Raw genomic sequence first — 12444 nt, forward strand, 5'->3', positions numbered from 1 at the left:
TGACTTCTGATCAGAATATTGAGGATTCGTGTCCCTTTGTGGTCAAGTCATTCTTTTTGTCACTATTTGAAATCTTCAAACTCTGCATGAATTCAATGGATGACAATGTTGTAAAGAATGTACATTTCTAAATGTAATTCCCATAGGAAAATAAATACAACATAAACAATGATGTGCATGATGTACACATAGTTATAGTTTTTTTAGGTTTTTGGTGCATAGTAAAAGGTATCCTTTTGGAAAAGGTAAGTATTTACCTGTTAACTTGTTCAATTTTGGTAATCTGTGTTGGAAAAAAATCTTTGACCAAATTGATACAATAAAGGATATTTGCATATCTGCAAATAAAAATTATATCTCACATGTTTAAAATGAATCATTGAAATCTGAACATCCATAGTCCAATGAGAAATTGCTATAAAGCCTACATCCCTAATATTTTCATAAAACTTAAAAAACCTTTAGGAAAATGTAAGTGTTTACCTGTTAACTTGTTTGATTTTGGTAATCTGTGTTGCAAAGCAGTTCTTTGACCAAATTGATACTATAATGGTTATTTGCATATCTGCATATAAAAAATACATCTCACATGTTTAGAAGGAATCAGTGAAATCAGAACACCCATAGTTCAATGAGAAATTTCTCTAATGCCTACATCCCTAATCTTTTTATAAAACTTTATAGCATGCCTATAGAAAAGTTAAGTTATTTCTCAGCTAAGTTAAGGATTTTACAAAATCTAGGCTATGTGAAAGGTATACTTTGTAATGTTCACTCAACATAAATCACTAAAATATGTTTGATTTCATTTTGTAATTCATATGCAAGTTTTTCCAAAACATACCTCTAGAAAAAGCTTCTAAATTTTGAATGTTATACTTGAGGTTACTATTACCACACCTTCCACAGGTTCGACAATTTTGACATAGATGACAGCGTGGCATAATGGATGAGGCGTCTGACTTCTGATTAGAAGATTGAGGGTTCGTGGTCAAGTCATTCTTTTTGTCACTATTTGAAATCTTCAAACTCTGCATGAATTCAAAGGATGACAATGTTGTAAAGAATGTACATTTCTAAATGTAATTCCCATAGGAAAATAAATACAACATAAACAATGATATGCATGATGTAAACATAGTTATAGTTTTTTTAGGTTTTTGATGCATAGTAAAAGGTATCCTTTTGGAAAAGGTAAGTATTTACCTGTTAACTTGTTCAATTTTGGTAATCTGTGTTGGAAAAAAATCTTTGACCAAATTGATACAATAAAGGATATTTGCATATCTGCATATAAAAATTATATCTCACATGTTTAAAATGAATCATTGAAATCCGAACATCCATAGTCCAATGAGAAATTGCTATAAAGCATACATCCCTAATATTTTCATAAACCTTAAAAAACCTTTAGGAAAATGTAAGTGTTTACCTGTTAACTTGTTTGATTTTGGTAATCTGTGTTGCAAAGCAATTCTTTGACCAAATTGATACTATAATGGTTATTTGCATATCTGCATATAAAAAATACATCTCACATGTTTAGAAGGAATCAGTGAAATCAGAACAGCCATAGCTCAATGAGAAATTGCTCTAATACCTACATCCCTAATCTTTTTATAAAACTTTATAGCATGCCTATAGAAAAGTTAAGTTATTTCTCAACTAAGTTAAGGATTTTACAAAATCTAGGCTATGTGAAAGGTATACTTTGTAATGTTCACTCAACATAAATCACTAAAATATGTTGGATTTCATTTTGTAATTCATATGCAAGTTTTTCCAAAACATACCTCTAGAAAAAGCTTCTAAATTTTGAATGTTATACTTGAGGTTACTATTACCACACCTTCCACAGGTTCGACAATTTCGACATAGATGACAGCGTGGCATAATGGATGAGGCGTCTGACTTCTGATCAGAAGATTGAGGGTTCGTGTCCCTTCGTGGTCAAGTCATTCTTTTTGTCACTATTTGAAATCTTCAAACTCTGCATGAATTCAATGGATGACAATGTTGTAAAGAATGTACATTTCTAAATGTAATTCCCATAGGAAAATAAATACAACATAAACAATGATGTGCATGATGTACACATAGTTATAGTTTTTTTAGGTTTTTGGTGCATAGTAAAAGGTATCCTTTTGGAAAAGGTAAGTATTTACCTGTTAACTTGTTCAATTTTGGTAATCTGTGTTGGAAAAAAATCTTTGACCAAATTGATACAATAAAGGATATTTGCATATCTGCATATAAAAATGATATCTCACATGTTTAAAATGAATCATTGAAATCCGAACATCCATAGTCCAATGAGAAATTGCTATAAAGCCAACATCCCTAATATTTTCATAAAACTTAAAAAACCTTTAGGAAAATGTAAGTGTTTACCTGTTAACTTGTTTGATTTTGGTAATCTGTGTTGCAAAGCAGTTCTTTGACCAAATTGATACTATAATGGTTATTTGCATATCTGCATATAAAAAATACATCTCACATGTTTAGAAGGAATCAGTGAAATCAGAACACCCATAGTTCAATGAGAAATTGCTCTAATGCCTACATCCCTAATCTTTATATAAAACTTTATAGCATGCCTATAGAAAAGTTAAGTTATTTCTCAGCTAAGTTAAGGATTTTACAAAATCTAGGCTATGTGAAAGGTATACTTTGTAATGTTCACTCAACATAAATCACTAAAATATGTTGGATTTCATTTTGTAATTCATATGCAAGTTTTTCCAAAACATACCTCTAGAAAAAGCTTCTAAATTTTGAATGTTATACTTGAGGTTACTATTACCACACCTTCCACAGGTTCGACAATTTCGACATAGATGACAGCGTGGCATAATGGATGAGGCGTCTGACTTCTGATCAGAAGATTGAGGGTTCGTGTCCCTTCGTGGTCAAGTCATTCTTTTTGTCACTATTTGAAATCTTCAAACTGTGCATGAATTCAATGGATGACAATGTTGTAAAGAATGTACATTTCTAAATGTAATTCCCATAGGAAAATAAATACAACATAAACAATGATGTGCATGATGTACACATAGTTATAGTTTTTTTAGGTTTTTGGTGCATAGTAAAAGGTATCCTTTTGGAAAAGGTAAGTATTTACCTGTTAACTTGTTCAATTTTGGTAATCTGTGTTGGAAAAAAATCTTTGACCAAATTGATACAATAAAGGATATTTGCATATCTGCATATAAAAATTATATCTCACATGTTTAAAATGAATCATTGAAATCCGAACATCCATAGTCCAATGAGAAATTGCTATAAAGCCTACATCCCTAATATTTTCGTAAAACTTAAAAAACCTTTAGGAAAATGTAAGTGTTTACCTGTTAACTTGTTTGATTTTGGTAATCTGTGTTGCAAAGCAGTTCTTTGACCAAATTGATACTATAATGGTTATTTGCATATCTGCATATAAAAAATACATCTCACATGTTTAGAAGGAATCAGTGAAATCAGAACACCCATAATTCAATGAGAAATTGCTCTAATGCCTACATCCCTAATCTTTTTATAAAACTTTATAGCATGCCTATAGAAAAGTTAAGTTATTTCTCAGCTAAGTTAAGGATTTTACAAAATCTAGGCTATGTGAAAGGTATACTTTGTAATGTTCACTCAACATAAATCACTAAAATATGTTGGATTTCATTATGTAATTCATATGCAAGTTTTTGCAAAACATGCCTCTAGAAAAAGCTTCTAAATTTTGAATGTTATACTTGAGGTTACTATTACCACACCTTCCGCAGGTTCGACAATTTCGACATAGATGACAGCGTGGCATAATGGATGAGGCGTCTGACTTCTGATCAGAATATTGAGGATTCGTGTCCCTTTGTGGTCAAGTCATTCTTTTTGTCACTATTTGAAATCTTCAAACTCTGCATGAATTCAATGGATGACAATGTTGTAAAGAATGTACATTTCTAAATGTAATTCCCATAGGAAAATAAATACAACATAAACAATGATGTGCATGATGTACACATAGTTATAGTTTTTTTAGGTTTTTGGTGCATAGTAAAAGGTATCCTTTTGGAAAAGGTAAGTATTTACCTGTTAACTTGTTCAATTTTGGTAATCTGTGTTGGAAAAAAATCTTTGACCAAATTGATACAATAAAGGATATTTGCATATCTGCAAATAAAAATTATATCTCACATGTTTAAAATGAATCATTGAAATCTGAACATCCATAGTCCAATGAGAAATTGCTATAAAGCCTACATCCCTAATATTTTCATAAAACTTAAAAAACCTTTAGGAAAATGTAAGTGTTTACCTGTTAACTTGTTTGATTTTGGTAATCTGTGTTGCAAAGCAGTTCTTTGACCAAATTGATACTATAATGGTTATTTGCATATCTGCATATAAAAAATACATCTCACATGTTTAGAAGGAATCAGTGAAATCAGAACACCCATAGTTCAATGAGAAATTGCTCTAATGCCTACATCCCTAATCTTTTTATAAAACTTTATAGCATGCCTATAGAAAAGTTAAGTTATTTCTCAGCTAAGTTAAGGATTTTACAAAATCTAGGCTATGTGAAAGGTATACTTTGTAATGTTCACTCAACATAAATCACTAAAATATGTTTGATTTCATTTTGTAATTCATATGCAAGTTTTTCCAAAACATACCTCTAGAAAAAGCTTCTAAATTTTGAATGTTATACTTGAGGTTACTATTACCACACCTTCCACAGGTTCGACAATTTTGACATAGATGACAGCGTGGCATAATGGATGAGGCGTCTGACTTCTGATTAGAAGATTGAGGGTTCGTGGTCAAGTCATTCTTTTTGTCACTATTTGAAATCTTCAAACTCTGCATGAATTCAAAGGATGACAATGTTGTAAAGAATGTACATTTCTAAATGTAATTCCCATAGGAAAATAAATACAACATAAACAAAGATGTGCATGATGTACACATAGTTATAGTTTTTTTAGGTTTTTGGTGCATAGTAAAAGGTATCCTTTTGGAAAAGGTAAGTATTTACCTGTTAACTTGTTCAATTTTGGTAATCTGTGTTGGAAAAAAATCTTTGACCAAATTGATACAATAAAGGATATTTGCATATCTGCATATAAAAATTATATCTCACATGTTTAAAATGAATCATTGAAATCCGAACATCCATAGTCCAATGAGAAATTGCTATAAAGCCTACATCCCTAATATTTTCGTAAAACTTAAAAAACCTTTAGGAAAATGTAAGTGTTTACCTGTTAACTTGTTTGATTTTGGTAATCTGTGTTGCAAAGCAGTTCTTTGACCAAATTGATACTATAATGGTTATTTGCATATCTGCATATAAAAAATACATCTCACATGTTTAGAAGGAATCAGTGAAATCAGAACACCCATAATTCAATGAGAAATTGCTCTAATGCCTACATCCCTAATCTTTTTATAAAACTTTATAGCATGCCTATAGAAAAGTTAAGTTATTTCTCAGCTAAGTTAAGGATTTTACAAAATCTAGGCTATGTGAAAGGTATACTTTGTAATGTTCACTCAACATAAATCACTAAAATATGTTGGATTTCATTATGTAATTCATATGCAAGTTTTTCCAAAACATGCCTCTAGAAAAAGCTTCTAAATTTTGAATGTTATACTTGAGGTTACTATTACCACACCTTCCGCAGGTTCGACAATTTCGACATAGATGACAGCGTGGCATAATGGATGAGGCGTCTGACTTCTGATCAGAATATTGAGGATTCGTGTCCCTTTGTGGTCAAGTCATTCTTTTTGTCACTATTTGAAATCTTCAAACTCTGCATGAATTCAATGGATGACAATGTTGTAAAGAATGTACATTTCTAAATGTAATTCCCATAGGAAAATAAATACAACATAAACAATGATGTGCATGATGTACACATATTTATAGTTTTTTAGGTTTTTGGTGCATAGTAAAAGGTATCCTTTTGGAAAAGGTAAGTATTTACCTGTTAACTTGTTCAATTTTGGTAATCTGTGTTGGAAAAAAATCTTTGACCAAATTGATACAATTAAGGATATTTGCATATCTGCATATAAAAATTATATCTCACATGTTTAAAATGAATCATTGAAATCCGAACATCCATAGTCCAATGAGAAATTGCTATAAAGCCTACATCCCTAATATTTTCATAAAACTTAAAGAACCTTTAGGAAAATGTAAGTGTTTACCTGTTAACTTGTTTGATTTTGGTAATCTGTGTTGCAAAGCAGTTCTTTGACCAAATTGATACTATAATGGTTATTTGCATATCTGCATATAAAAAATACATCTCACATGTTTAGAAGGAATCAGTGAAATCAGAACACCCATAGTTCAATGAGAAATTGCTCTAATGCCTACATCCCTAATCTTTTTATAAAACTTTATAGCATGCCTATAGAAAAGTTAAGTTATTTCTCAGCTAAGTTAAGGATTTTACAAAATCTAGGCTATGTGAAAGGTATACTTTGTAATGTTCACTCAACATAAATCACTAAAATATGTTGGATTTCATTTTGTAATTCATATGCAAGTTTTTCCAAAACATACCTCTAGAAAAAGCTTCTAAATTTTGAATGTTATACTTGAGGTTACTATTACCACACCTTCCACAGGTTCGACAATTTCGACATAGATGACAGCGTGGCATAATGGATGAGGCGTCTGACTTCTGATCAGAAGATTGAGGGTTCGTGTCCCTTCGTGGTCAAGTCATTCTTTTTGTCACTATTTGAAATCTTCAAACTCTGCATGAATTCAATGGATGACAATGTTGTAAAGAATGTACATTTCTAAATGTAATTCCCATAGGAAAATAAGTACAACATAAACAATGATGTGCATGATGTACACATAGTTATAGTTTTTTTTAGGTTTTTGGTGCATAGTAAAAGGTATCCTTTTGGAAAAGGTAAGTATTTACCTGTTAACTTGTTCAATTTTGGTAATCTGTGTTGGAAAAAAATCTTTGACCAAATTGATACAATAAAGGATATTTGCATATCTGCATATAAAAATTATATCTCACATGTTTAAAATGAATCATTGAAATCCGAACATCCATAGTCCAATGAGAAATTGCTATAAAGCCTACATCCCTAATATTTTCATAAAACTTAAAAAACCTTTAGGAAAATGTAAGTGTTTACCTGTTAACTTGTTTGATTTTGGTAATCTGTGTTGCAAAGCAATTCTTTGACCAAATTGATACTATAATGGTTATTTGCATATCTGCATATAAAAAATACATCTCACATGTTTAGAAGGAATCAGTGAAATCAGAACAGCCATAGCTCAATGAGAAATTGCTCTAATGCCTACATCCCTAATCTTTTTATAAAACTTTATAGCATGCCTATAGAAAAGTTAAGTTATTTCTCAGCTAAGTTAAGGATTTTACAAAATCTAGGCTATGTGAAAGGTATACTTTGTAATGTTCACTCAACATAAATCACTAAAATATGTTGGATTTCATTTTGTAATTCATATGCAAGTTTTTCCAAAACATATATCTAGAAAAAACTTCTAAATTTTGAATGTTATACTTGAGTTTACTATTACCACACCTTCCACAGGTTCGACAACTTCTATAAAGGGACCGCATGGCTTAATGGATAAGGTGTCTGACTTGGGATCAGAAGATTGAGGGTTCGAGACCCTTCGTGGTCGAGTCTTTCATTTTGTCACAATTTGAAATCTTCAAACTCTGCATGAATTCAATGGATGACAATGTTGTAAAGAATGTACATTTCTAAATGTAATTCCCATAGGAAAATAAATACAACATAAACAATGATGTGCATGATGTACACATAGTTATAGTTTTTTTAGGTTTTTGGTGCATAGTAAAAGGTATCCTTTTGGAAAAGGTAAGTATTTACCTGTTAACTTGTTCAATTTTGGTAATCTGTGTTGGAAAAAAATCTTTGACCAAATTGATACAATAAAGGATATTTGCATATCTGCATATAAAAATTATATCTCACATGTTTAAAATGAATCATTGAAATCCGAACATCCATAGTCCAATGAGAAATTGCTATAAAGCCTACATCCCTAATATTTTCGTAAAACTTAAAAAACCTTTAGGAAAATGTAAGTGTTTACCTGTTAACTTGTTTGATTTTGGTAATCTGTGTTGCAAAGCAGTTCTTTGACCAAATTGATACTATAATGGTTATTTGCATATCTGCATATAAAAAATACATCTCACATGTTTAGAAGGAATCAGTGAAATCAGAACACCCATAATTCAAAGAGAAATTGCTCTAATGCCTACATCCCTAATCTTTTTATAAAACTTTATAGCATGCCTATAGAAAAGTTAAGTTATTTCTCAGCTAAGTTAAGGATTTTACAAAATCTAGGCTATGTGAAAGGTATACTTTGTAATGTTCACTCAACATAAATCACTAAAATATGTTGGATTTCATTATATAATTCATATGCAAGTTTTTCCAAAACATGCCTCTAGAAAAAGCTTCTAAATTTTGAATGTTATACTTGAGGTTACTATTACCACACCTTCCGCAGGTTCGACAATTTCGACATAGATGACAGCGTGGCATAATGAATGAGGCGTCTGACTTCTGATCAGAAGATTGAGGATTCGTGTCCCTTTGTGGTCAAGTCATTCTTTTTGTCACTATTTGAAATCTTCAAACTCTGCATGAATTCAATGGATGACAATGTTGTAAAGAATGTACATTTCTAAATGTAATTCCCATAGGAAAATAAATACATCATAAACAATGATGTGCATGATGTACACATAGTTATAGTTTTTTTAGGTTTTTGGTGCATAGTAAAAGGTATCCTTTTGGAAAAGGTAAGTATTTACCTGTTAACTTGTTCAATTTTGGTAATCTGTGTTGGAAAAAAATCTTTGACCAAATTGATACAATAAAGGATATTTGCATATCTGCAAATAAAAATTATATCTCACATGTTTAAAATGAATCATTGAAATCCGAACATCCATAGTCCAATGAGAAATTGCTATAAAGCCTACATCGCTAATATTTTCATAAAACTTAAAAAACCTTTAGGAAAATGTAAGTGTTTACCTGTTAACTTGTTTGATTTTGGTAATCTGTGTTGCAAAGCAGTTCTTTGACCAATTTGATACTATAATGGTTATTTGCATATCTGCATATAAAAAATACATCTCACATGTTTAGAAGGAATCAGTGAAATCAGAACACCCATAGTTCAATGAGAAATTGCTCTAATGCCTACATCCCTAATCTTTTTATAAAACTTTATAGCATGCCTATAGAAAAGTTAAGTTATTTCTCAGCTAAGTTAAGGATTTTACAAAATCTAGGCTATGTGAAAGGTATACTTTGTAATGTTCACTCAACATAAATCACTAAAATATGTTTGATTTCATTTTGTAATTCATATGCAAGTTTTTCCAAAACATACCTCTAGAAAAAGCTTCTAAATTTTGAATGTTATACTTGAGGTTACTATTACCACACCTTCCACAGGTTCGACAATTTTGACATAGATGACAGCGTGGCATAATGGATGAGGCGTCTGACTTCTGATTAGAAGATTGAGGGTTCGTGGTCAAGTCATTCTTTTTGTCACTATTTGAAATCTTCAAACTCTGCATGAATTCAAAGGATGACAATGTTGTAAAGAATGTACATTTCTAAATGTAATTCCCATAGGAAAATAAATACAACATAAACAATGATATGCATGATGTAAACATAGTTATAGTTTTTTTAGGTTTTTGGTGCATAGTAAAAGGTATCCTTTTGGAAAAGGTAAGTATTTACCTGTTAACTTGTTCAATTTTGGTAATCTGTGTTGGAAAAAAATCTTTGACCAAATTGATACAATAAAGGATATTTGCATATCTGCATATAAAAATTATATCTCACATGTTTAAAATGAATCATTGAAATCCGAACATCCATAGTCCAATGAGAAATTGCTATAAAGCATACATCCCTAATATTTTCATAAAACTTAAAAAACCTTTAGGAAAATGTAAGTGTTTACCTGTTAACTTGTTTGATTTTGGTAATCTGTGTTGCAAAGCAATTCTTTGACCAAATTGATACTATAATGGTTATTTGCATATCTGCATATAAAAAATACATCTCACATGTTTAGAAGGAATCAGTGAAATCAGAACAGCCATAGCTCAATGAGAAATTGCTCTAATACCTACATCCCTAATCTTTTTATAAAACTTTATAGCATGCCTATAGAAAAGTTAAGTTATTTCTCAGCTAAGTTAAGGATTTTACAAAATCTAGGCTATGTGAAAGGTATACTTTGTAATGTTCACTCAACATAAATCACTAAAATATGTTGGATTTCATTTTGTAATTCATATGCAAGTTTTTCCAAAACATATATCTAGAAAAACTTCTAAATTTTGAATGTTATACTTGAGGTTACTATTACCACACCTTCCACAGGTTCGACAACTTCTATAAAGAGACCGCGTGGCCTAATGGATAAGGCGTCTGACTTCGGATCAGAAGATTGAGGGTTCGATTCCCTTCGTGGTCGAGTCTTTGATTTTGTCACAATTTGAAATCTTCAAACTCTGCATGAATTCAATAGATGACAATATTGTAAAGAATGTACATTTCTAAATGTAATTCCCATAGGAAAATAAATACAACATAAACAATGATATGCATGATGTAAACATAGTTATAGTTTTTTTAGGTTTTTGGTGCATAGTAAAAGGTATCCTTTTGGAAAAGGTAAGTATTTACCTGTTAACTTGTTCAATTTTGGTAATCTGTGTTGGAAAAAAATCTTTGACCAAATTGATACAATAAAGGATATTTGCATATCTGCATATAAAAATTATATCTCACATGTTTAAAATGAATCATTGAAATCAGAACACCCATAGTTCAGTGAGAAATTGCTCTAATGCCTACATCCCTAATCTTTTTATAAAACTTTATAGCATGCCTATAGAAAAGTTAAGTTATTTCTCAGCTAAGTTAAGGATTTTACAAAATCTAGGCTATGTGAAAGGTATACTTTGTAATGTTCACTCAACATAAATCACTAAAATATGTTGGATTTCATTTTGTAATTCATATGCAATTTTTTCCAAAACATACCTCTAGAAAAAGCTTCTAAATTTTGAATGTTATACTTGAGGTTACTATTACCACACCTTCCACAGGTTCGACAATTTCAACATAGATGACAGCGTGGCATAATGGATGAGGCGTCTGACTTCTGATCAGAAGATTGAGGGTTCGTGTCCCTTCGGGGTCAAGTCATTCTTTTTGTCACTATTTGAAATCTTCAAACTGCATGAATTCAAAGGATGACAATGTTGTAAAGAATGTACATTTCTAAATGTAATTCCCATAGGAAAATAAATACAACATAAACAAAGATGTGCATGATGTACACATAGTTATAGTTTTTTTAGGTTTTTGGTGCATAGTAAAAGGTATCCTTTTGGAAAAGGTAAGTATTTACCTGTTAACTTGTTCAATTTTGGTAATCTGTGTTGGAAAAAAATCTTTGACCAAATTGATAAAGGATATTTGCATATCTGCATATAAAAATTATATCTCACATGTTTAAAATGAATCATTGAAATCCGAACATCCATAGTCCAATGAGAAATTGCTATAAAGCATACATCCCTAATATTTTCATAAAACTTAAAAAACCTTTAGGAAAATGTAAGTGTTTACCTGTTAACTTGTTTGATTTTGGTAATCTGTGTTGCAAAGCAATTCTTTGACCAAATTGATACTATAATGGTTATTTGCATATCTGCATATAAAAAATACATCTCACATGTTTAGAAGGAATCAGTGAAATCAGAACAGCCATAGCTCAATGAGAAATTGCTCTAATACCTACATCCCTAATCTTTTTATAAAACTTTATAGCATGCCTATAGAAAAGTTAAGTTATTTCTCAGCTAAGTTAAGGATTTTACAAAATCTAGGCTATGTGAAAGGTATACTTTGTAATGTTCACTCAACATAAATCACTAAAATATGTTGGATTTCATTTTGTAATTCATATGCAAGTTTTTCCAAAACATATATCTAGAAAAAACTTCTAAATTTTGAATGTTATACTTGAGGTTACTATTACCACACCTTCCACAGGTTCGACAACTTCTATAAAGAGACCGCGTGGCCTAATGGATAAGGCGTCTGACTTCGGATCAGAAGATTGAAGGTTCGATTCCCTTCGTGGTCGAGTCTTTGATTTTGTCACAATTTGAAATCTTCAAACTCTGCATGAATTCAATAGATGACAATATTGTAAAGAATGTACATTTCTAAATGTAATTCCCATAGGAAAATAAATACAACATAAACAATGATATGCATGATGTAAACATAGTTATAGTTTTTTTAGGTTTTTGGTGCATAGTAAAAGGTATCCTTTTGGAAAAG

At 30.7% G+C, this 12444-nt stretch overlaps 2 non-coding genes across 2 annotated transcripts; both read left to right on the forward strand.

Annotated features, from left to right (window-relative positions):
• The first annotated feature begins 10488 nt into the window (after nt 1–10488).
• TRNAR-UCG (transfer RNA arginine (anticodon UCG)) lies at nt 10489–10561 on the forward strand. The gene has a single exon. It is a non-coding gene; the product is annotated as a tRNA-Arg (tRNA).
• Nucleotides 10562–12171: 1610 nt separating this feature from the next.
• Nucleotides 12172–12244, forward strand: TRNAR-UCG (transfer RNA arginine (anticodon UCG)). The gene has a single exon. It is a non-coding gene; the product is annotated as a tRNA-Arg (tRNA).
• The last annotated feature ends 200 nt before the right edge of the window (nt 12245–12444 follow it).

This window comes from Taudactylus pleione, unplaced genomic scaffold (assembly GCF_031769625.1).
Source record: "Taudactylus pleione unplaced genomic scaffold, aTauple2 ptg000612l, whole genome shotgun sequence".
Taxonomy (NCBI): domain Eukaryota; kingdom Metazoa; phylum Chordata; class Amphibia; order Anura; family Myobatrachidae; genus Taudactylus; species Taudactylus pleione.